This window comes from Zingiber officinale, chromosome 5B, assembly GCF_018446385.1.
Source record: "Zingiber officinale cultivar Zhangliang chromosome 5B, Zo_v1.1, whole genome shotgun sequence".
Lineage (NCBI taxonomy): Eukaryota > Viridiplantae > Streptophyta > Magnoliopsida > Zingiberales > Zingiberaceae > Zingiber > Zingiber officinale.
Window position 1 is genome coordinate 9,327,210 of NC_055995.1, and position 21,416 is coordinate 9,348,625.

The 21,416-nt window shown below is 37.4% G+C and overlaps 1 long non-coding RNA gene across 1 annotated transcript; it reads right to left on the bottom strand.

The window, feature by feature from the left end:
- Positions 1-17,581: 17,581 nt before the first annotated feature.
- Positions 17,582-19,288, bottom strand: LOC121987236. The gene is made up of 3 exons (XR_006113450.1): positions 19,185-19,288; positions 18,691-18,789; positions 17,582-17,704 (listed from the first exon to the last, which is right to left on the bottom strand). It is a non-coding gene; the product is annotated as an uncharacterized LOC121987236 (long non-coding RNA).
- Between the last annotated feature and the right edge of the window lie 2,128 nt (positions 19,289-21,416).

The window sequence follows — 21,416 nt, forward strand, 5'->3', positions numbered from 1 at the left end:
TTTTTCTTTTAGTGGTCGAACCTCATCATCCTCTTGGAGCTTGTTTTGGTGGCCGGATTTTTCTTGGAGAAGAAGGAGAGAAAGAAGGCTTTGTTTCCTAGTTTCCTTGGAACTTGGTTGGTGGCCGAGACTTATCATCTCTTGGAGAAGGTTGCTTGGCCGAAACTTGGAAGAAGGAAGAAGGAAGAAGGAAGAAGAAGGGCTTGGGTGGTTCTCGTCTTGGAAGATCGTCGCCCACACGACGTCCGAGACAAGTAGAGGAATACGACAGAAGATCGTAAGGTCTATAAGCTATAAAAGGTAAAACTAGTTATTAGTTTCCACATCATAACTAGTTCATCCTTTTGTATAGATCTAGTAAAACCTAACACAAGAAGCATTCGGTTTTACGTGATCGATTTTATGTTATCGTTTTATGTTTTGATTTCGTGTTTTCGATCTTGTGCTTTTATTGAGGTTTCTATAGTTAAACCTAGTTTATAGTAAGAAATTAAATATTAGTTTTCTTTTAAAGACTTTGCCTAGGCAGTGGTGGATGTTCCCATACCCAAGAAGGCCGAGTGCCTCGCCACGTTTGTCTTGGAAGCCATTCTTTGAAATAGATATTTAATTAGCTTCTGTAATATGGTTTAACTTGTGAAGAACACATCGGTTAAATTTGGAGTAAGAATGTTAAGTTCTGTTCCCAATCCAAATTTAACTTTTGAAGGACAACTTGGATTAATAATGTAAAGCATCGTTTGCAATCCAAGTTTGGACTTCAGTAGGGCATGAGGCTAGCTAGGAAGTTCTATACCTGTACAAAAAATTTTTATATAGGGGAATAAGACGGTATCCAGGTATAGCAACCAACAATTGGTATCAGAGCTAGGGTTTGTCTCTGTGTGTTTGGTTTTCAGTTTAATTATGCACATGTCATACATAATTTAGGCAGGATAATAGTAGGATTGCAAATAGATTAACTCTGTGGTTAAAGGCTACAACTATTATGACTTATGGTTATTGTGTGTGATTGGACCCTTGGACATGTTAAGGGCATTTTATTGTGTGTGCATGATTGTATTTATCTAATACAGCAAGAGCTGTGTTAACCCTATGATTTTACATTTTTGTTCGATCTAGATTTGATGTACATTCCCTTGTGGAATATAGGATCGATATATGTAAAATTTTATTTTTGTCGCATATCATATCCTTGTGAGGCGTGGTACTATTGGAGGACCAGAGGCGCAGCGGAAATGGAAGCTCGATGGACCCGACGGCATGAACCCTAGGGTGGGCAGCACACTGAGGACAGTGATGGGAGAAGCCATAATAGTTGGAAAACTTAATTTAAATATTTATTGCTTTTATTTGTTGTGATGTGTGTGATGTGTGCTTGCATAGTTAAAATTTCTCATCTTAAATAACTAAGTGGGAGAGGGATTTTTAAATAAATTCCACGATCTCCATTACTTATTTGTAAGTGATGCAAACAAATTTGCGTGTTGGCTTTGAGTGCCTTCCTCCACAACGGATGAGTTTGTTTGTAGATCACTAGATCAAACTTCCTAAATGGATGGTTATGTAGGTGTAGCGGAGGCCGGCAAGAGGGGGGGGGGGTAAATTGCTGAAAACAAAAATAAAAACACCCTCCTCGGATTTCAACTCAAAACAAATGCAGTAGTAAAATAATAGAGGCAGAAAATAAAAACAGAAACAGAGTTTTAACTTGGTTACAACCAAGAGGGTTGTTAATCCAGGGCAATAAAAAGCTCACTAAGAAAATTCTCCTTTGCTGAAGGCGGAGAACCCTTTTACACTCTAATGACTCAAAACTACTGCTAGGAAATGCTTACAGAGTTGAATGTCGAAGTTGTTTTGAATTCCTAGCTCCAAGGGCCTTTAAATAGCCTCTGGAAATCTGATCTCGAGGGTCTAAGGTGCCTCCAATAGGGGTCCAAGGCGCCTCCAAGAGGTGAGCGGATAAAACTTTATCCGTAGCTTGAAACTGTCACTTTGACCTGTTGAAGGCGCCTTCAAGCTGGAGGCGCCTCCAAGCCTGATGGAGGCACCTCCAAGCTAGCAGCTCCAATTCCAGCTTGCTTTCTTCAGCTTCTGACGCTCCGTTCTTTTGGGAGATTACGGCCAACCGGAATAGGGCTCACCCGAACCCAATTCCTGGCCTTCTCCTCGAGCAGCCTTCCGTCCTGGCTTAACATCCCTCGAACGTCACGCACGCTCTTCAAGCCCACCAGAGTACTCTTCCGCAGCTCTCTCATCCTTCGGACGCACCGAGCCCGTCGGCTCCCTTCCCGTGCCGTCCTTCTCGCTAGCTACGTCTTCCGCTCGACTTCCTGTGCTCCTAAGCTCCTGCACACTCAGACACAGGGATCAAACACAGCAGGACCTAACCAACTTGGTTGATCACATCAAAACTACCACGAGGTCCAACAATCTCCCCTTTTTTGATGTGCATCAACCCAAGTTCAAGTTAGGGTTTACAAATAGACATAAATAGTAATTTTAAAGGAAATTACTAAACTAACATATTAAGCATACATTTGCAATAATTAAAATTGCAACACATTTTCAAAAAATAGGTAAAATTTTAATTTTCCTAACTCCCCCTTAAACTTGTACCTTTCTCTCCCTCTTTGATCACAACAAAAATAGGGTACCAATAAGAGAATATTAAGCAAATTAATAAGGTAGGGAAAAAAAAAATTCTAAGTTAAACTGAATTTTCCCAAAAAAATTTTCTAAGTTAAATGAAGTTATTTAGAATTTCTTCAGGAAAAAATTTCTAACTAAAATAAATTTCTAAGTTAGAATTTTCAAGAAAAATTTCTAAGAGAAAAAACATTTGATAAACTTTCAAAGCATTATTTAATTCTTGTTTTTAATGCTTTTTCATAAAGTTAATTAAACATTTTCTTTCAATATTTTAGCTTCCAGGTCGTGGCGAGGCACTAGGCCTTCTTGGTTATTGGAGCAACAACCACTTCCTTAGACAAAGCTTCCATAAAGAATTTTAATGTTTAATTTTCTCATTGTAAAGCTTTTAACTTAAAAGTAATTAATTTAACACAGATTTTGAAACCCAATAAATGTTCCTTCCTACTGGATTAATCAGATATTTAGGGGGTACATAAATTTTGGGCACTTTTCTAAGTTGACCCTGATGGTTTCTAATGTACCAGTTCAATTTTCCATAAATTCTTAATTTTGAGTTTGGAAATTGATTTAAGCATGTAGCATATTTCAATTTTTCAATTTCTAATTTTAAACTTTCATTTTCTGATTTCAAATTTTCATTTTCTTTTTCTAATTTATCTAATTCTTTAGAAAGAGCTTTAATAAATTTAAAAGATTGAGTCGGGGTTAGATTGCATACCTTACTTACCTGATCTGGTGACGCTCCCCCTTTACTGCTGCCTTCTTCTTCTGACGTTCCTCCCTCTTCGTCGATGCTCATCTCTGAGCTAGGCATTTCTTCTAACTGATGGTTGGCCATTAGTGCTAGTCCCGAGAATTTTTCGACTTCCGATTCGGAGGATGACGAATCATCCCACGTGGCCTTTAGGTTGTGTTTGGTTTGAGCTGGCTTCTTACTCCTTTCCTTATCCTTCTGTTTGCGGTTAGTCCTTCTGAGTCGATCAGGCTCTGATACCAATTGTAGGTGTAGCGGAGGCCGGCAAGAGGGGGGGGTGAATTGCTGAAAACAAAAATAAAAACACCCTCCTCGGATTTCAACTCAAAACAAATGCAGTAGTAAAATAATAGAGGCAGAAAATAAAAACAGAAACAGAGTTTTAACTTGGTTACAACCAAGAGGGTTGTTAATCCAGGGCAATAAAAAGCTCACTAAGAAAATTCTCCTTTGCTGAAGGCGGAGAACCCTTTTACACTCTAATGACTCAAAACTACTGCTAGGAAATGCTTACAGAGTTGAATGTCGAAGTTGTTTTGAATTCCTAGCTCCAGGGGCCTTTAAATAGCCTCTGGAAATCTGATCTCGAGGGTCTAAGGTGCCTCCAATAGGAGTCCAAGGCGCCTCCAAGAGGTGAGCGGATAAAACTTTATCCGTAGCTTGAAACTGTCACTTTGACCTGTTGAAGGCGCCTTCAAGCTGGAGGCGCCTCCAAGCCTGATGGAGGCACCTCCAAGCTAGCAGCTCCAATTCCAGCTTGCTTTCTTCAGCTTCTGACGCTCCATTCTTTTGGGAGATTACGGCCAACCGGAATAGGGCTCACCCGAACCCAATTCCTGGCCTTCTCCTCGAGCAGCCTTCCGTCCTGGCTTAACATCCCTCGAACGTCACGCACGCTCTTCAAGCCCACCAGAGTACTCTTCCGCAGCTCTCTCATCCTTCGGACGCACCGAGCCCGTCGACTCCCTTCCCGTGCCGTCCTTCTCGCTAGCTACGTCTTCCGCTCGACTTCCTGTGCTCCTAAGCTCCTGCACACTCAGACACAGGGATCAAACACAGCAGGACCTAACCAACTTGGTTGATCACATCAAAACTACCACGAGGTCCAACAATCTCCCCTTTTTTGATGTGCATCAACCCAAGTTCAAGTTAGGGTTTACAAATAGACATAAATAGTAATTTTAAAGGAAATTACTAAACTAACATATTAAGCATACATTTGCAATAATTAAAATTGCAACACATTTTCAAAAAATAGGTAAAATTTTAATTTTCCTAACTCCCCCTTAAACTTGTACCTTTCTCTCCCTCTTTGATCACAACAAAAATAGGGTACCAATAAGAGAATATTAAGCAAATTAATAAGGTAGGGAAAAAAAAAATTCTAAGTTAAACTGAATTTTCCCAAAAAAAATTTCTAAGTTAAATGAAGTTATTTAGAATTTCTTCAGGAAAAAATTTCTAACTAAAATAAATTTCTAAGTTAGAATTTTCAAGAAAAATTTCTAAGAGAAAAAACATTTGATAAACTTTCAAAGCATTATTTAATTCTTATTTTTAATGCTTTTTCATAAAGTTAATTAAACATTTTCTTTCAATATTTTAGCTTCCAGGTCGTGGCGAGGCACTAGGCCTTCTTGGTTATTGGAGCAACAACCACTTCCTTAGACAAAGCTTCCATAAAGAATTTTAATGTTTAATTTTCTCATTGTAAAGCTTTTAACTTAAAAGTAATTAATTTAACACAGATTTTGAAACCCAATAAATGTTCCTTCCTACTGGATTAATCAGATATTTAGGGGGTACATAAATTTTGGGCACTTTTCTAAGTTGACCCTGATGGTTTCTAATGTACCAGTTCAATTTTCCATAAATTCTTAATTTTGAGTTTGGAAATTGATTTAAGCATGTAGCATATTTCAATTTTTCAATTTCTAATTTTAAACTTTCATTTTCTGATTTCAAATTTTCATTTTCTTTTTCTAATTTATCTAATTCTTTAGAAAGAGCTTTAATAAATTTAAAAGATTGAGTCGGGGTTAGATTGCATACCTTACTTACCTGATCTGGTGACGCTCCCCCTTTACTGCTGCCTTCTTCTTCTAACGTTCCTCCCTCTTCGTCGATGCTCATCTCTGAGCTAGACATTTCTTCTAACTGATGGTTGGCCATTAGTGCTAGTCCCGAGAATTTTTCGACTTCCGATTCGGAGGATGACGAATCATCCCACGTGGCCTTTAGGTTGTGTTTGGTTTGAGCTGGCTTCTTACTCCTTTCCTTATCCTTCTGTTTGCGGTTAGTCCTTCTGAGTCGATCAGGCTCTGATACCAATTGTAGGTGTAGCGGAGGCCGGCAAGAGGGGGGGGGGGGTGAATTGCTGAAAACAAAAATAAAAACACCCTCCTCGGATTTCAACTCAGAACAAATGTAGTAGTAAAATAATAGAGGCAGAAAATAAAAGCAGAAACAGAGTTTTAACTTGGTTACAACCAAGAGGGTTGTTAATCCAGGCAGTGAAAAGCGCACTAAGAAAATTCTCCTTTGCTGAAGGCGGAGAAGCCTTTTACACTCTAATGGCTCAGAACTACTGCTAGGAAATGCTTACAGAGTTGAATGTCGAAGTTGTTTTGAATTCCTAGCTCCAGGGACTTTTAAATAGCCTTTGGAAATATGATCTCGAGGGTCTAAGGCACCTCCAATAGGGGTCCAAGGTGCCTCCAAGAGGTGAGCGGATATAACTTTATCCGTAGCTTGAAACGATCACTTTGACCTGTTGAAGGCGCCTTCAACAAGGTTGAAGGCGCCTTCAAGATGGAGGCGCCTCCAAGCTAGCAGCTCCAATTCCAGCTTGCTTTCTTCAGCTTCCAATGCTCCTTTCTTTTGGGTGATTACGGCCAACCGGAATAGGGCTCACCCGAACCCAATTCCTGGCCTTCTCCTCGAGCAGCCTTCCGTCCCGGCTTAACGTCCCTTGAACGCCGCGCACGCTCTTCACGCCCACCGGAGTACTCTTCCACAGCTCTCTCGTCCTTCGGACGCACCGAGCCCGTCGGCTCCCTTCCCGTGCCGTCCTTCTCGCTAGCTGCGTCTTCCGCTCGACTTCCTGTGCTCCTAAGCTCCTGCACACTCAGACACAGGGATCAAACACAGCAGGGCCTAACCAACTTGGTTGATCACATCAAAACTACCACGGGGTCCAACAGGTTATAGGAAATTATTTAGGAGCATGTGAACTTCTCCAACTGAAGGGGCACAATCCTATTTAATGGATTAAGTATCAAGTAATGGTACACACTTAGGCACATTTAATAGTATCCTCCCCAACAGAGTCATTGCTATTATTTGTGTGACTAAAGGAAAACCAACTACTTGTAGGACCATTGCGGTCGACTATAAGGGGGGGGGGTTGTTGGATATCCTGCAAAATCAAAAACGAGCAACCATTTCTCGAACTCTTTAAGCTAACACTTGTATATATAAAGTAAGCCGAAAAATTAAAAGCATAAAGAAAAAGTGAGGCACAAGGATTTACTTGGTTACAACCGTTGTGGTTGTTAATCCAAGGAAGATTAAGCTCACTAAAAACTCCTTCAGGCGGAGAAGCCTCGTACAGCGTTGAAGTGCAGAAAACAGAAGCTCAACTCTAGACTAAAGCTTACAAGCGTTGGAATTACAATTCAGAGTTCGTTGAAGAACTTCTGGACCAAGGCTATATTTATAGCCTTGGTCGGGGCGCCTCGAAGGGTTCCGGGTGTAACACCCACGAAATGATAAGCTATACCTATGAGTATTTTTTCTTTTAGAATAAAATAAAAAGAGAAATGGAAATAGAAACCAAAAAATGAAAAAAAAGGGTGAGGTCAAGGATTGAACCTTGAACCTTCCACAAATGATAGAATTAAGTTGGTGTATGGTAATCACTAGAATAATGAATAATATGTGAATAGAAAAGAATGGAAATGTTAGTTAAGAGTGAGAAGATAGATAAGTAAAGGAACAAGAGAAAACCAAGTAGCTTACCTCCTCTTCTCTTGATTAAGAAAAGAATAAGCAAAAGATAAGTTGCCTTCTCCTTGTGTTCTTTTCTTTTCTTTTCTTTTCTTTCTTTCTTCTATTTTCGTGGGAGTTAATGAGGAGAGGGATTTGAGAAATCAAGGGGGATGTATAGGGACATTTTCCCTTTATTTTATCATTAAGGATAAATAAGAAAGGAGAGTACCATTTTTATTCCTTTCTTCTTCCTCCTTCCTCACCATTGCCGAAACCTAGAGCCTCCCCTCTCCCAAATTCCAAAATCCAACTAAGTTTTCTCCCTATGAAAACTAAACTACAAGAAGAAGTCCTCAAGATCTACTTCTTACAAGTAAGAAGGGCAAAAAGGAATACTAGAAGGAGGAGCTCTCTTCTTCTTCTCCACAAGGGTACCTTCTCTTAAGAAAAGACCAAGCAAAAGGAGGTGAGTATCCCCTCACCTGTGGTACAAGTGGTTTATGGTTTTTCTATAAACTTGAATGGTTAAAAAAAAAACTTAGGGATGCCCTGGTAGGATTCGGCTATGAGAAGTTTTAAAGCATAGGAAAGCTTAAACTCAAAAACTAACTTGCTTATGATTTTTCTTATGATACGATATGAATATTTCCTTAGAGTTCATGCTTGTATGTTGCTTGGAAATAGATAAACCCCATCTTAGGGTTTCGGCCATGACAAGTCCAAAAGCATAGGATAGCTTGAACTCAAAAAACTAACATGCTTATGATCTTTCTTATGATATGATAAGAAGATAACTTGATGTACTTATGATTTCATCTTGTTTAAAACTAGGTTTTCATGTTTGAACTTTCGGCCAAGATAGGTTTGAAGGCCTAGGCAAGCTTAAACTCAACTCTAACATGCTCATGCTCTTCCTTATGATATGACAAGAAGATAACTTGATGTACTTATGATTTCATGTTGTTTAGAACTAGGTTTTCATGTTTGAACTTTTGGCCAAGATAGGTTTGAAGGCCTAGGCAAGCTTAAACTCAACTCTAACATGCTCATGTTCTTCCTCATGATATGATAAGAAGATAACTTGATGTACTTATGATTTCATGTTGTTTAGAACTAGGTTTTCATGTTTGAACTTTCGGCCAAGATAGGTTTGAAGGCCTAGGCAAGCTTAAACTCAACTCTAACATGCTCATGTTCTTCCCTATGATATGATATGAAGTTACCATGATCTTCTTATGCTTGTGGTTGGTTTAGAATTTAATTCCACTCTTCATGACTTTCGGCCACATCATGAGTTTAGACTTAGGAAACTTAGTACCTAAATTAAATATGCTTATGATGTTCCTTATGATAAATGTTATGAAATTGGTTTAGGGTTCATATGTTTATATGATTGCTTGTAACCTAGGTTTAGACCTTTGCATGTTTTGGCCACATCATAAATTGTGGACCTAGGAAGCTTAGAACCTAAACTAAATATGCTTATGATGTTCCTTATGATAAATGTCATGAAATTGGTTTAGAGTTCATATGTTTATATGATTGCTTGCAACTTAGGTGATCCCTTGCATGTTTCGGCCACCAATGAGGGATTGATGATTGAGACCCAATTATGACCCTTTATGTGCTTCACATGCCATGATATGATTTAGGAGATGTTAACTTATGTGTCATGCATGATTATGTTCCCATGATATGATATATGCTCATTTATGTATGCTTATGAATCATGCATTTAAAAGATCTCCTATGATGTGCTATATGCTCAAGTATGTATGCTTATGAAATGACAATGTAAAGGCCTAAGAGTTGCTTCCCTATCAAGTGGGACTAAGAGCACTCTTTATGATATGCTAAGTGAAAGGCCTAAGAGTTGCTTCCCTATCAAGTGAGACTAAGAGCACTCTTCATGCTAAGCTAAGTTATGAATGACATGAACATAATGAATTATGAATGACTTGAACATGATATGCTACGGATAACATGTACATGATATGCTATGAATGGCATGAACATGATATGCTATGATTATATGACATGTTATTTTACTTTGTATGGCTTGTATCAAAAGGGTGGGCTCCTTATGTGCCCCTAGGTCGAAGTACGGGCCTAGTAAAGGGTGGGCTCCTTACGTGCCCCTAGGTCGAGCTACGGGCCTAGTTTTCCTAGCAGGTTCAAGACTAGCTACCTTGGGTTTACTTAGGATGCGCGCATTTATGTATGTATGTATGTGGTACTAAGCTGGGCCCCCTCATGTTGAGATTATTTTCAAGTACTATATTATATTGTTTTTTTAAGACATCTTGCACCATGACATGAAGCATGTTTTTGAAAAGCATCTTGCACATGACATTATCCATGTTTTAAAGGACATCTTGCATGTATGGTTATGAAATAATATGATATGATGCTTACATTTATGCTATGATATGATGTTCTTTATGCTATGATAGGATATGTCATGATGCTTATTTCCTTTTATGATATGATATGATATGACCTGATGCTTTCATATGTCATGCTACGATGCTCCTTTATGCTATGATGTTTCCTTTATGCTATGATATGATTTCCATTTATGCCATGATATGATTTCCATTTACATTCGGGCTATGATATGATGTTCATGTATGATATGATATGTGATATGATTACTCTTACAAAATATGTGGTTTAGATGTTCTATATGTCCATGCTATCTGTATTATGTTGAATGATTATGTTATGACATATGGTTTTTGTGAGTAGGAAAGGATCTCACTAAGCCTTGTGTGCTTATAGTTACTTTCCTTGTTGTAACACCCACGAATTTCTTAAGCTAAGTATGTGAAGATTTTCTCTTAAAATAAAAGAAGATAAGATGGAACCAAAAATATATATATAAAAAAAAAGAATTGGTCAAGGATTGAACCTTGAACCCTCTTAAGCTAAGGATTATGGAATTACCACTAGACCATCATGAGTTATTATTGAATAGAGAATGGAAATTGTAGATAAAGATAAAAGCATGATTAAGAGAAGGAAGCAAGAAAACATCAAGTAGCTTTCTTCCTCTTTCTCTTGATTAAGAAGCAAGACAAGTTGTCTTTTCCTTCCTCACTCTTTTTCCATTTCCGTGGATATACAAGAGGGAATGAGAGGAGAGGAAGTAAGGGGATGAATGAAGACATTTTCTTCATCATTAAGAGAATAAAGGATGAGTTAAGAAGAGGGGAAAGCAAAGTTTCTTTTTGCTTTTTACTCCCACCTAGCATAAGAGGAAAAACAAAGAAGGGATTTCATTTTTCTTCCCTTCCCTCACCATTGCCATGACCAAGAGCATCCCCTCTCCTTTTTTTGAAAATCCAACTAAGGTTTTCTTCCTAAGAAAACCAAACCACAAGAAGGAATCCTCAAGATCTACCTCTCACAAGCAAGAGAAACAAAAAGGAGCACTAGGAGGAGAAGCTCTCTTCTTTCTCTTCACAAGGGGTATCTTCTCTTAGGGAAAAGACCAAGCAAAAGGATGTGAGTATCCCCTCACCTGTGGTACAAGTTGTTATATGATTTTTGTTCGAGTTTAGATGAATTAACAACCTAGAGTTTCCTTTTGGAATTTTCGGCCATGACACTTGTAAGGTTTATGGAAGCTCAAAACCAAAACCAACATGTTTAAGTTTTTCCTCATGATATGCTATGAATATGACCTTGATATTTCATGCTTGTATGTGGCTTGGAGTTAGGTAATACCCTACCTTAGGGTTCGGACATGAAGAGACTTAAAACCCTAGGGAAGCTCAATTTAAAAACTAACATGCTTATGATCTCTTCTATAATGTTATATGAATATTTTCTTGATGTTTTATACTTGTATGTTGCTTAGAACTAGTAGGACCCTACCTTAAGGTTTCGGCCATGAAGGGATTAAATACCTTAAGGAGGCTCAACCTCAAATCTAGCTTGCTTATGTTTTACCTTATGAAAAAATATGAAGATAACATAAAGCACTTGAGATTCATGTTGCTTAGGGTTAGGTTTTCACATGATGAACTTTCGGCCAACATGAAATGTAGGGCTTAGGCAAGCTTAAATTCAACCCTAGCATGTTTATGTTCTTCTCTATGATATGCTATGAAATTCATAAGGTACTCACATGCTTGTAAATTCTAGAAGAAGTATCAAGTATGAAGTTTCCCATAATATGTTATGAATGTTCTCTTGATGTTTTATACTTGTATGTTGCTTAGAACTAGTAGGATCTTACCTTAAGGTTTCAGCCATGAAGGGATTAAATACCTTAAGGAGACTCAACCTCAAATCTAGCTTGCTTATGTTTTACCTTATAAAAAGATATGAAGATAACATAAAGCACTTGAGATTCATGTTGCTTAGGGTTAGGTTTTCACATGATGAACTTTCGGCCAACATGAAATGTAGGGCTTAGGCAAGCCTAAATTCAACCCTAACATGTTTATGTTTTTCTCTATGATATGCTATGAAGTTTATAAGGTACTCACATGCTTAGAACCTATGTTTTATGGCATTCGACCACCTATATTTTGTGGACTTAGGAAGCTTGAACTTTAACCTAATATGCTCATGTGATTGCCTATGATAAATGCATGGAAATTGATTAGGGTTCACATGTTTACATGCTATTTGTAACCAAGTTTTGGACCTTGTATGTTTTGGCCAATGTGGGTTAAAAACCTAGGAAGCATAGAACCTAAATCAATTATGCTTATGATGTTCCTTATGATAAATGTTATAGAAATGAATGTGGGTTCATATGCTTGTATGATTCCATGTAACCTAAATGAGCCTATGCATGTTTCGGCCACCCTTAGTGGGTTGAGGATTTAGACTAAATTATGACTCAATATGTACTTTCCTTGCCATGATATGAATTAGGAGAAGTTAACTTGTGATCCATGCATGATTATGTTTTCTTTTCCTTCCATGATATATTATATTGCTCGTTTAAGTATGCTTATGAACCATGCATGAGAATGATACCTATAATGGCTACGTGCCCAAATATGATGGCTATGTGCCCAAGTATGAATGGCTATGTGCCCATTTATGCATACCTTATGAATGACATGAATGACATGAACATGATATGCTATGAATGACATGAACGTAATATGCTATGAATGACATGAACATGATATGCTATGAATGACATGGAAATGATATGCTATGAATGACATGAATAAGATATGCTATGAATGATACGAATATGTTATGAAATGATAGAGATATGATATGACATGTATTTTACTTTGAATGGCTTGTACCAAAAGGGTGAGCTCCTTATGCGCCCCTAGGTCGAATTACGGGCCTAGTAAAGGGTGGGCTCCTTACGTGCCCCTAGGCCGAGCTACGGGCCTAGTTTCCTAGTAGGTTCAAGACTAGCTACCTTGGGTCTACTTAGGATACGCGCATTATGTATGTATGTGGTACTAAGCCGGGCCCCTTTCATGTTGAGATTATTTTCAAGTACTATATGATATTGTTTTAAGACATCTCACACATGACATAAATCATGTTTGAAAGGCATATTGCACATGACATTACCCATGTTTTAAAGGACATCTTGCATCCATTCTTACGATATGATGTGAAATAATGCTTACAGATATGCTATGATATGATGCCTTGAAGTTATGAAAAGAAATGTCATGATGATTTCACTTATGCCCTGATGTACCTCTATGCTATGATATGATCTATACCATGATATGATGATTTCTTATGTTATGATATGATTTATACCATGATATGATGTTTTCTTATGTTATGATATGATTTATACCATGATATGATGATTTCTTATGCTATGATATGATCTACACCATGATATGATGATTTCTTATGCTATGATATGATCTCTACCATGATATGATGATTACTTAAGCTATGATACGATTTATGCTATGATATGATGTTACTTATACCATGATAAGATTTATGCCATAATATGTTGATTACTTTACGTTATGATATTATTGAGATTCATGCCATGATATGATATGTTTTTAATTATATGGTGATATGAGCGTCATTTATTCTATAATGTATGACATGATGATGTTACATGATATGTTGGTTTTTGTGAGTAGGAAAGGATCTCACTAAGCCTTGAGTGCTTACAGATACTTTTCCTTGTACCACAGATAAAGGTAAAGGATGGATAAACTAGAGGAGCAGCAGGAAGGGGCAAGAGATGTGTGATGGTGACTTGGCTAAAGAAATAAAATGACCTGCTTAAATGAACTTATGAATAATATGTTATGTTATGTTGATGTCTTTCATGATTCCGTATGCATGTGTTAGAAATGAAGAATATGACTATTTAAGTTGAACTATGATATTTCATGCTCATATGCTTAGTATGATTTTATAAAAAATATATATATATATGCTTCTGCTGTATGTATGTTTATGTACGCTAAGTCTAAAAAAGAAAGTGACCTCGCCCTCACTAGGCAGGAGTGAGTAGTAAAGGGGCGGGGCGTCACACTTATACCACAGATAAAGGTAAAGGATGGATAAACTAAAGGAGCAGTAGGAGGGGCAGGAGATGTGCGTGGTGGTGGCTTGGCTAAGAAAGAAAGACCTGCTTATGTTGATTTAGGATTGATATGAACTATGCTTATTTTATGTTGATGACTTGCATGATCACTTTACTTATGCTTATGTTAAGATATGGATATTATGACTCTTTAAGTTTGTAACTATGCTGAGCATGCTAGTATGATTAGTTGTGATAAAAAAAAATGAACGATTACTTCCGCTATTTAGAAATTCATGTACGTACGTTATGTATGTAGAAAGTAACACCGCCTTCACTAGCAGGAGGGGGCGGGCTGTTACACCGGGCGCCCTGGGGGGGGGGGGATAAATTTTATCCCTTAACGATTAGATCGAGTCAAAACTCGATCCTGGTCAAAAGGCTGGTCCGGGCGCCCGAAAGGGTTCCGGGCGCCTCGGAGGGGTCCGGGCGCCCCGAACCCCGAAAGTCAACTCTAGTTGACTTTTTCATCCGGGACCTCTGCTCCGTTTTAGTCCCGCCTCAGTCCGGGTCTTCCGCTCCGGATCTGCTTACTTGGGTGATCTCTGCCATCCGAAATAGGGCTCACCCGAACCCAACTTCCGGGCTTCTCGAGCAGCCTTCCGCTCCATCTTCTCATCCCTCAGAATCGCCGCATGTTTCCTTCTCGTCCACCAGCGTACTCATCCGCAGTCTTCGTCCCTCGGCCGCACCCCGTGCCGACCTTCTCGCTAGCTGTGTCTCTTGCTCCCCGAGCTATCTTCCGCTTCGGCTTTCGTCCCTCGGAACCACAGCACGTTTCCTTCTCATCCATCGGGGTACTCTTCCGCAGCACCTCGTCCCTCAGACGCACCACGTGTCGTCCTTCTCGCTAGCTGCGTCTTCCGCTCGAGTACCTGTGCTCCTAAGCTCCTTCACACTTAGACACAAGGTTAAAACAACACACGACCTAACTTAACTTGTTGATCACACCAAAACTACCTTGGGGTTCCAACAATCTCCCCCTTTTTGATGTGATCAACCCAAGTTAAGATAGGGTCAAAAATAGATATGATAAATGAAATAATTTCAAAAATTTTCAATTTTCAATTTTCAATTTCTACCTCCCCCTTAGACTTATACTTTCCTTCTCCCCCTTTGATCACAAAAAAATGGGGTTCAAAGCAAGATCTAAAGGTTAACATATTTCAATGATTTTCAAGGAAAATATTTCCAAGTCAAGGAAAAATTAAAAAATTACTTTTGAAAAATTTCTTAGTTTTCGCCATAAAAATCTTTCTAAGCCCGAAACTTTATGCAAGAAAGTTTAAGAAAATTGATAACATTAAAAAATTTCTATGCATTTATTTATTTACTTTATTCTAATGCTTTTATCAGAAAGTTTTAAATTTCCATTTTAATTTATCATAATTTCTTAACTTTGAAGCAAGAAAATTTGAACATGTAGAAATTTGTAACAATTGTAACATGTCATTTTCTATTGTATTTTGAATTTTTAATTCGCAAAAATATTTTGATAGTATAAATTCTACCTTAATAAAATTTTTCGCCAATACTTCTGATTTGCAAACTTCGTTCGACAAAAGATTTTGTAATTTGCAAAAGTATTTTGATAATATAAATTTTAATTTACAAAAATCTGTGGATAATAAATTTTCTACTCCGAAAAACTCTTTTGATATTATCTCTAATTTGTAAGCTTTGTTCGAAAAAATATTTCGTAATTTGCAAGATTCTTTCATCAAAACATTTTAAGGTTCAAAAAACTCTTTCGATAATATTTCTAGTTTGCAAGAATCTTTCGTCAAAACATTTTGAGGTTCGAAAAACTCTTTCGATAGTATTTCTAGTTTGCAAGAATCTTTCGTCAAAAAATTTTGTAATTCAAAAAATTCTTTAGATGATTCAAATTTTGGTTTGCAAATATCTTCAGGCAATTTTTTGATTGATTGAACCAATTGATCAAAGGTTCGAGTCCATACCTTACTTACCTCGTCGGCCGTTCGTTTTCCCCCTGTTGAATTACTTTTTCCGAAGATTCTCCCTCTTCATCGATCTCGGGATGTACTTTGGCTGTTGGGGCTGTCTCGGTAATTTCTTCCGTCTCGGATTCTGATGACGACTCGATGTCTATTGAGGAGACGGCTTCAACCGGTTCTTCATAGAGCTTTAAGAACTTTTCCCAAAGTTCTTTCACGCTTTTGTACTCTCCGACTCTGTCGAAATCTTTAGTTGGTATTGCGCTTAGAATGTGAAACTCTGCCCGAGCATTTGCCATGGACTCGTCACGTTGCTTCTCGTTCTAGAGGCGTATGTCGATTTTTACTCCGTTCGTGTTCTTCGGTGCTTCATAACCTATTTTCATTATTAGAAAAATATCAATATCTAAGTTTAGGTATACCTCCATTTTTTGTTTCCAGACGGAAAACTCCCCCTCGAATGCAGGTGGGTAGTCACTAGCTCCGACCATCGTTTTGTTGTTTCAGACGACGGTTAGTCCTTCTGAGGCATCTCGACTCTGATACCACTTGTAGGATCGTTGCGGCTGGTTAGAAGGGGGTTGTTGGATATCCTGTAAAATAAAAAATGAACAACCCTTCCTCGAACTCTTTAAGCTAACACTTGTATATATAAAGTAAGTTGATAAATTAAAAGCATAAAGAAAAAGCGATGCACAATGATTTACTTGGTTACAACCGATGTGGTTGTTAATCCAAGGAAGATTAAGCTCACTAAAAACTCTTTCAGGCGGAGAAGCCTCGTACAACGTTGAAATGCAGAAAACAGAAGCTCAACTCTAGACTAAAGCTTATAAGCGTTGGAATTATAATTCAGAGTTCGTTGAAGAGCTTCTGGACCAAGGCTATATTTATATCCTTGGTCGGGGCACCCCGAAGGGTTCCGGGCGCCCTGGGGGGGATAAACTTTATCCCCCAATGATCAGATCGAGTCAAAACCCGATCTTGGCACTATGTGAAAAACGGCTTTTTACTTCATTGATTACCTAAAGTAAAAGACCTGTTTTTACCGAAGTAGACACGCGTGTAGTAAAAAGATTCATTTTACTTCGGATAAACTTCGAAGTCGTAGGCCCAGAAAAAATGAAGTCGTATTGGGTGTCAGGTTCGGACATATTAGTAAAAAGTGCATATAACTTCGTCGGTTTTTAAAAACACCGAAGTAATTAATCCTTTTCGACTTCATCGTTTAGTATTTGTTGTGAAGTAATATACCTACTTTAACTTCGGTTAAAAATGAAGTAAATGGATTACTTTTACTTCGTCATATATCGTTAATTCCTGAAGTAATTATCGATTAAATTACATTTAGCTTCGTTCTGGATCGAAGTAATAGATAGATACTACTTCAAAATTTTTGGTAATAACCGAAGTAGTTGATACTATTTTACAGCAACAAATTATATTGCTTCGAAGTTATAAGTAGATTTTACTTCGGATTTTATGAATAAAGTGAAGTATTTTTTCTCTTTTTACTTCATTATTTTTAGACTTCAGTAATTTTGAGCATCACAAAAGGTAACTTCATAAGCCTTGATCAAAATAAGCCATGATTTCAGCATATGTTTATACAAAACAAATCTCCCTAAATATGATCAAAATAAGCCATAAAAAACTAAAAACATATACTGGTTCATTCACACAACTTGCAATTCACTTCAAATACGAGTACACAAATTCACTCCATTCAATTCTCACTTCATCATATTGTGTCTGCGTATAGTACTGGTTCTTCACACAACCTGCAAACTGCAATTTAGAAAGAACCATCATGTTATGTTTTGTAACTGAAAACTTTAAATCAAAACACAGTAAGTTGACAAAAAAATCATGAATTAAATTAACAAAAGCATGATAAGACAAATAAATATGTATTGTTATATGCACTCTTATAGTAACAATAACATTTCATCAAATGTGCAATAAAAATGAGCCAACAGTTTTTTGAACCTTAAGTTTTAGTAGTTCCAATCGCATGGTGATTAGATGCTCAGTTAAATTAATGTATTGCATTCTCAATTTCACATGCACTATGACAAAAAAGCAAAAAATTGTACAATGAGACTTGCTCAATAATCACACAACACGAAAGTACTGAATTAGCGGTGTGGACAGATAACTGGATCTTTCAAGTAGCCTAGCTGATATGCTGAACATTTTCTTATGGTAGCTTGGGCATGGTTCTCGTGGAGATGTCAGTATTCTACCCACCTTGGTCATAAATAATGTTCAATATCGAGGTATGACTTATGATCCCTTGTCTCTCATCTTAAAACATCTGAATTTCAACTCATAATACAGTTTATATTTTGATGCCTAAGGTTCTATTGGATTTGATTTAAACTAAGCACGTGTCTAGAAAGGTTTTGTCATTGTTATTAGCAAATGACTAGTATTAATTAAAAGCATTTTATAACATTAGTGCTAATAGCAAGACTATTATAGTTGTTCCTTGACAGCCTTCTATATTCTCAATCATCGGCAAGCAGAAATTTAATAGTTTATTAGGTCTATAAGGTAACCATGCCCAAATCAGTTACTAATTTCCCCCAGCTACTAATAGAACTATGCATAACACAGTTTTGTATAAAACCATAAACAGGGTGTCATCTAAGGGCGAGGAAAAAAAAGAAGGAAAGAAGCCATATCAAAGCATGAGAAGAAAGCAATAGCAGGGCGTGAACGATTTGATTCAGTATGTGCATTCCTGTTCAAAATGGAAGAAATTCACACACCTTCCTCTCCAACTGTAGATCCTCACATTCAACAATCTCCTTCATGTACCGCATGACACAATATCCACATTCAACACAACCTTGTTGTTTGAGATTACCCTAATGAATCAAAGTTAATGCAAAGTGAAAAACCAAATATATAAGAACCAGGAATGCATGTTTTCAATAAGACATACCGTCAACTGTTTGAAAGTTGGTCGTTTTGGATTACCCCTCATACAAAGGTATGTCCTCACTCCACTACATTGTAAAAATAGAACTTATTTCATTTCATATTTGCTAATCAATCTATTCATAATCTACATAATCTAAAACATACTTGCACACTGTAGTTTTCCAAATGTTATCTCGGTTCCTATTACCCATTGAGTCCAACAAATAAATTATATCTTTGTCCTCGTTTATAACGGTCAAGATCCAGTGGTTCCTGCACGATTGTCAATATATAGCTAAGCTACTATGTATTAGGAATTGAGCAGGGATTAAAAATATACCCAGTGTTGTATGGGATAAGGCATATGCTGTCTCCGTTTGATGCTTTCAACTGATTAGCAATGTGTTGTGAAGAGGTACTGCCATCTTGAGCGGCTGGTATTTTGTTGGGATCCACAAATGACACATACTCAACCCTGTTTGTTTCCTTCAAGTACTTGTACAAGTAACTGCATTCAAGTAATAAAAACATGGTTAGTTAAGACATGAACTCATGCAAAGAGAAGAATTGTATATAAGACATAACTTACCCCATGTAAACCAAAATTTGCCTGGACCCTATCTCTCTCATTTCCATACAGTGCATGGTATCCTCTCTCAACAATGATGTACTCACATTACGTCCAAACATGGCTTCATCAAATTCGATAGGAATGGTCTCCTCCTCAGTCATCAGTTTAACAACAAAAGAATACAAAAACTTACATGGCATTGGTAGAGCACTTTCAACTTCCTTGAATTTATTTTTCTCATCAGGAACCTCCAAAATAGCAAATGGTGGTGCAGGTTTCTCCTTTTTCTGTAATTTTAAATAATTGTAGCAAAATATATAACTATAGCAACAGAAAAGTGAACTGAAAATACCTTTGTCGTCGGAAATATCACCAATTCTTTTGGCCAGCCAACCACAGTTCCAACAGCATCTACCATTACTGTTGGTCCCGACTTAAGTGGAATTGGAAGCTCTGCTTTCTCCTGTAAAACAACATCAACAGACACCTTTAAGTTGCCTTCCCCAAGTGGAGCATTGTGCAGCATTACATTTGGGCCTCCGTCGGATACTATCGTGCCATATGCCACCACATTCCCCTTATTCTTCAGAGCCAAATGACATTTTTTCCCCTGAACAATAAGATATTATCTTTTAATATCTGAAGCTAGGAAACAAATTTAATGTACCAAATATAATACAAAACCTGATTGAATGAATTGTCGCATTTAAAAACTTCCACATCATCTTCCAATATTTGAACTGCCATGTGCGATGACTTGTTAGATGCTACATGTTCAGAAACTCGATCACTTTTTTCTGGCATAAATCGAGCAAGAAGAGCCTTCAGTTTTTCAACTTCAGCTTTCAAACTCTTTGTTTCCTCCGCTTGCTCTTTGAAGTTTTCAGCCAAAGCCTTTGACACCAACTCCCTCTTCTTCCTTGGAGTTTTGAAGTAGACTTGGGGCTTCACAAATCCCCCTACACCTCTAACCCTTCCGTAAGGTTCTTGGCTCCCTAATGCAGTAGTTAATAAGTCATTGCTTCCAGAAGATATGAACTCTCCCCTCTTTTTTTTGTCCAACAAATCATCCTAAAAATATGGAGGTAACATTAAATATCCAATGAAGACACTTTTTTCACTTATTATGAATGAACTTGAAATAAAACTAAAATAATACAATTTTTTCAGCAACTTCAGCAGTCTCTGTATTTGTGATGTTTCCGGATTTGTCTTCGCGGGCCTTACGCCAAAGGAATGACCTATCAACTTCCTCATCCTCCCTGAATATTTTTCTCTGCCTCTACAATTCCAAAAAATGATCATTTAAAACATGACGTACTACATGAAAAGGATAATATAATGTTCCATGGATTACCAATTCAGTCTCCAATCCAATGTATCCCTTGCGAGACATTTTGTGATGATACTTGCAATTGCTCGCCCGTTCCTTTTATTTTTCATGAGTGACCTATGTCACGTAAAAAAAAGTAAATTTTTAGAAGAATGGATAGAATTTAAAAACAATAGGATGGAGTATGATGAACTTATTATATATATTCCTGCTGTACATGAACTTATTATATATATTCCTGTTGTACAGAACTTCATTTTGTTAATTAAATGCCCTAAATGTTTTAAATCTTGGTGCATATAATAATTTAAATATAACATGATAATATCATCAAGTACCTCCCAAGATGGATGTAGCCTCTCATCAACAAAAGCTTTCCAAATTGCAGATGGGATATGATACTGCTCCGGTGGTGACCTCAGTTTTTCAGGATTATCTCTATATGGCCAGACAAACCTACTGTTGAGTTTGTTTTTGAAGTCTCTCCATTTCTGGCCTGTTGAACTCATCACTGCCACCTCGCTTTGAGGTGCTAAGTCGAAGACATTCTGTAACACATAGCAGTAATTGCTATCAGTTTGTATATTGAAAAAATCACAATGAAAAAAAAAAACATAAGCAATCTCATAAGGAAGTGTATTATTGGATTATACTCACCGATATTTCTT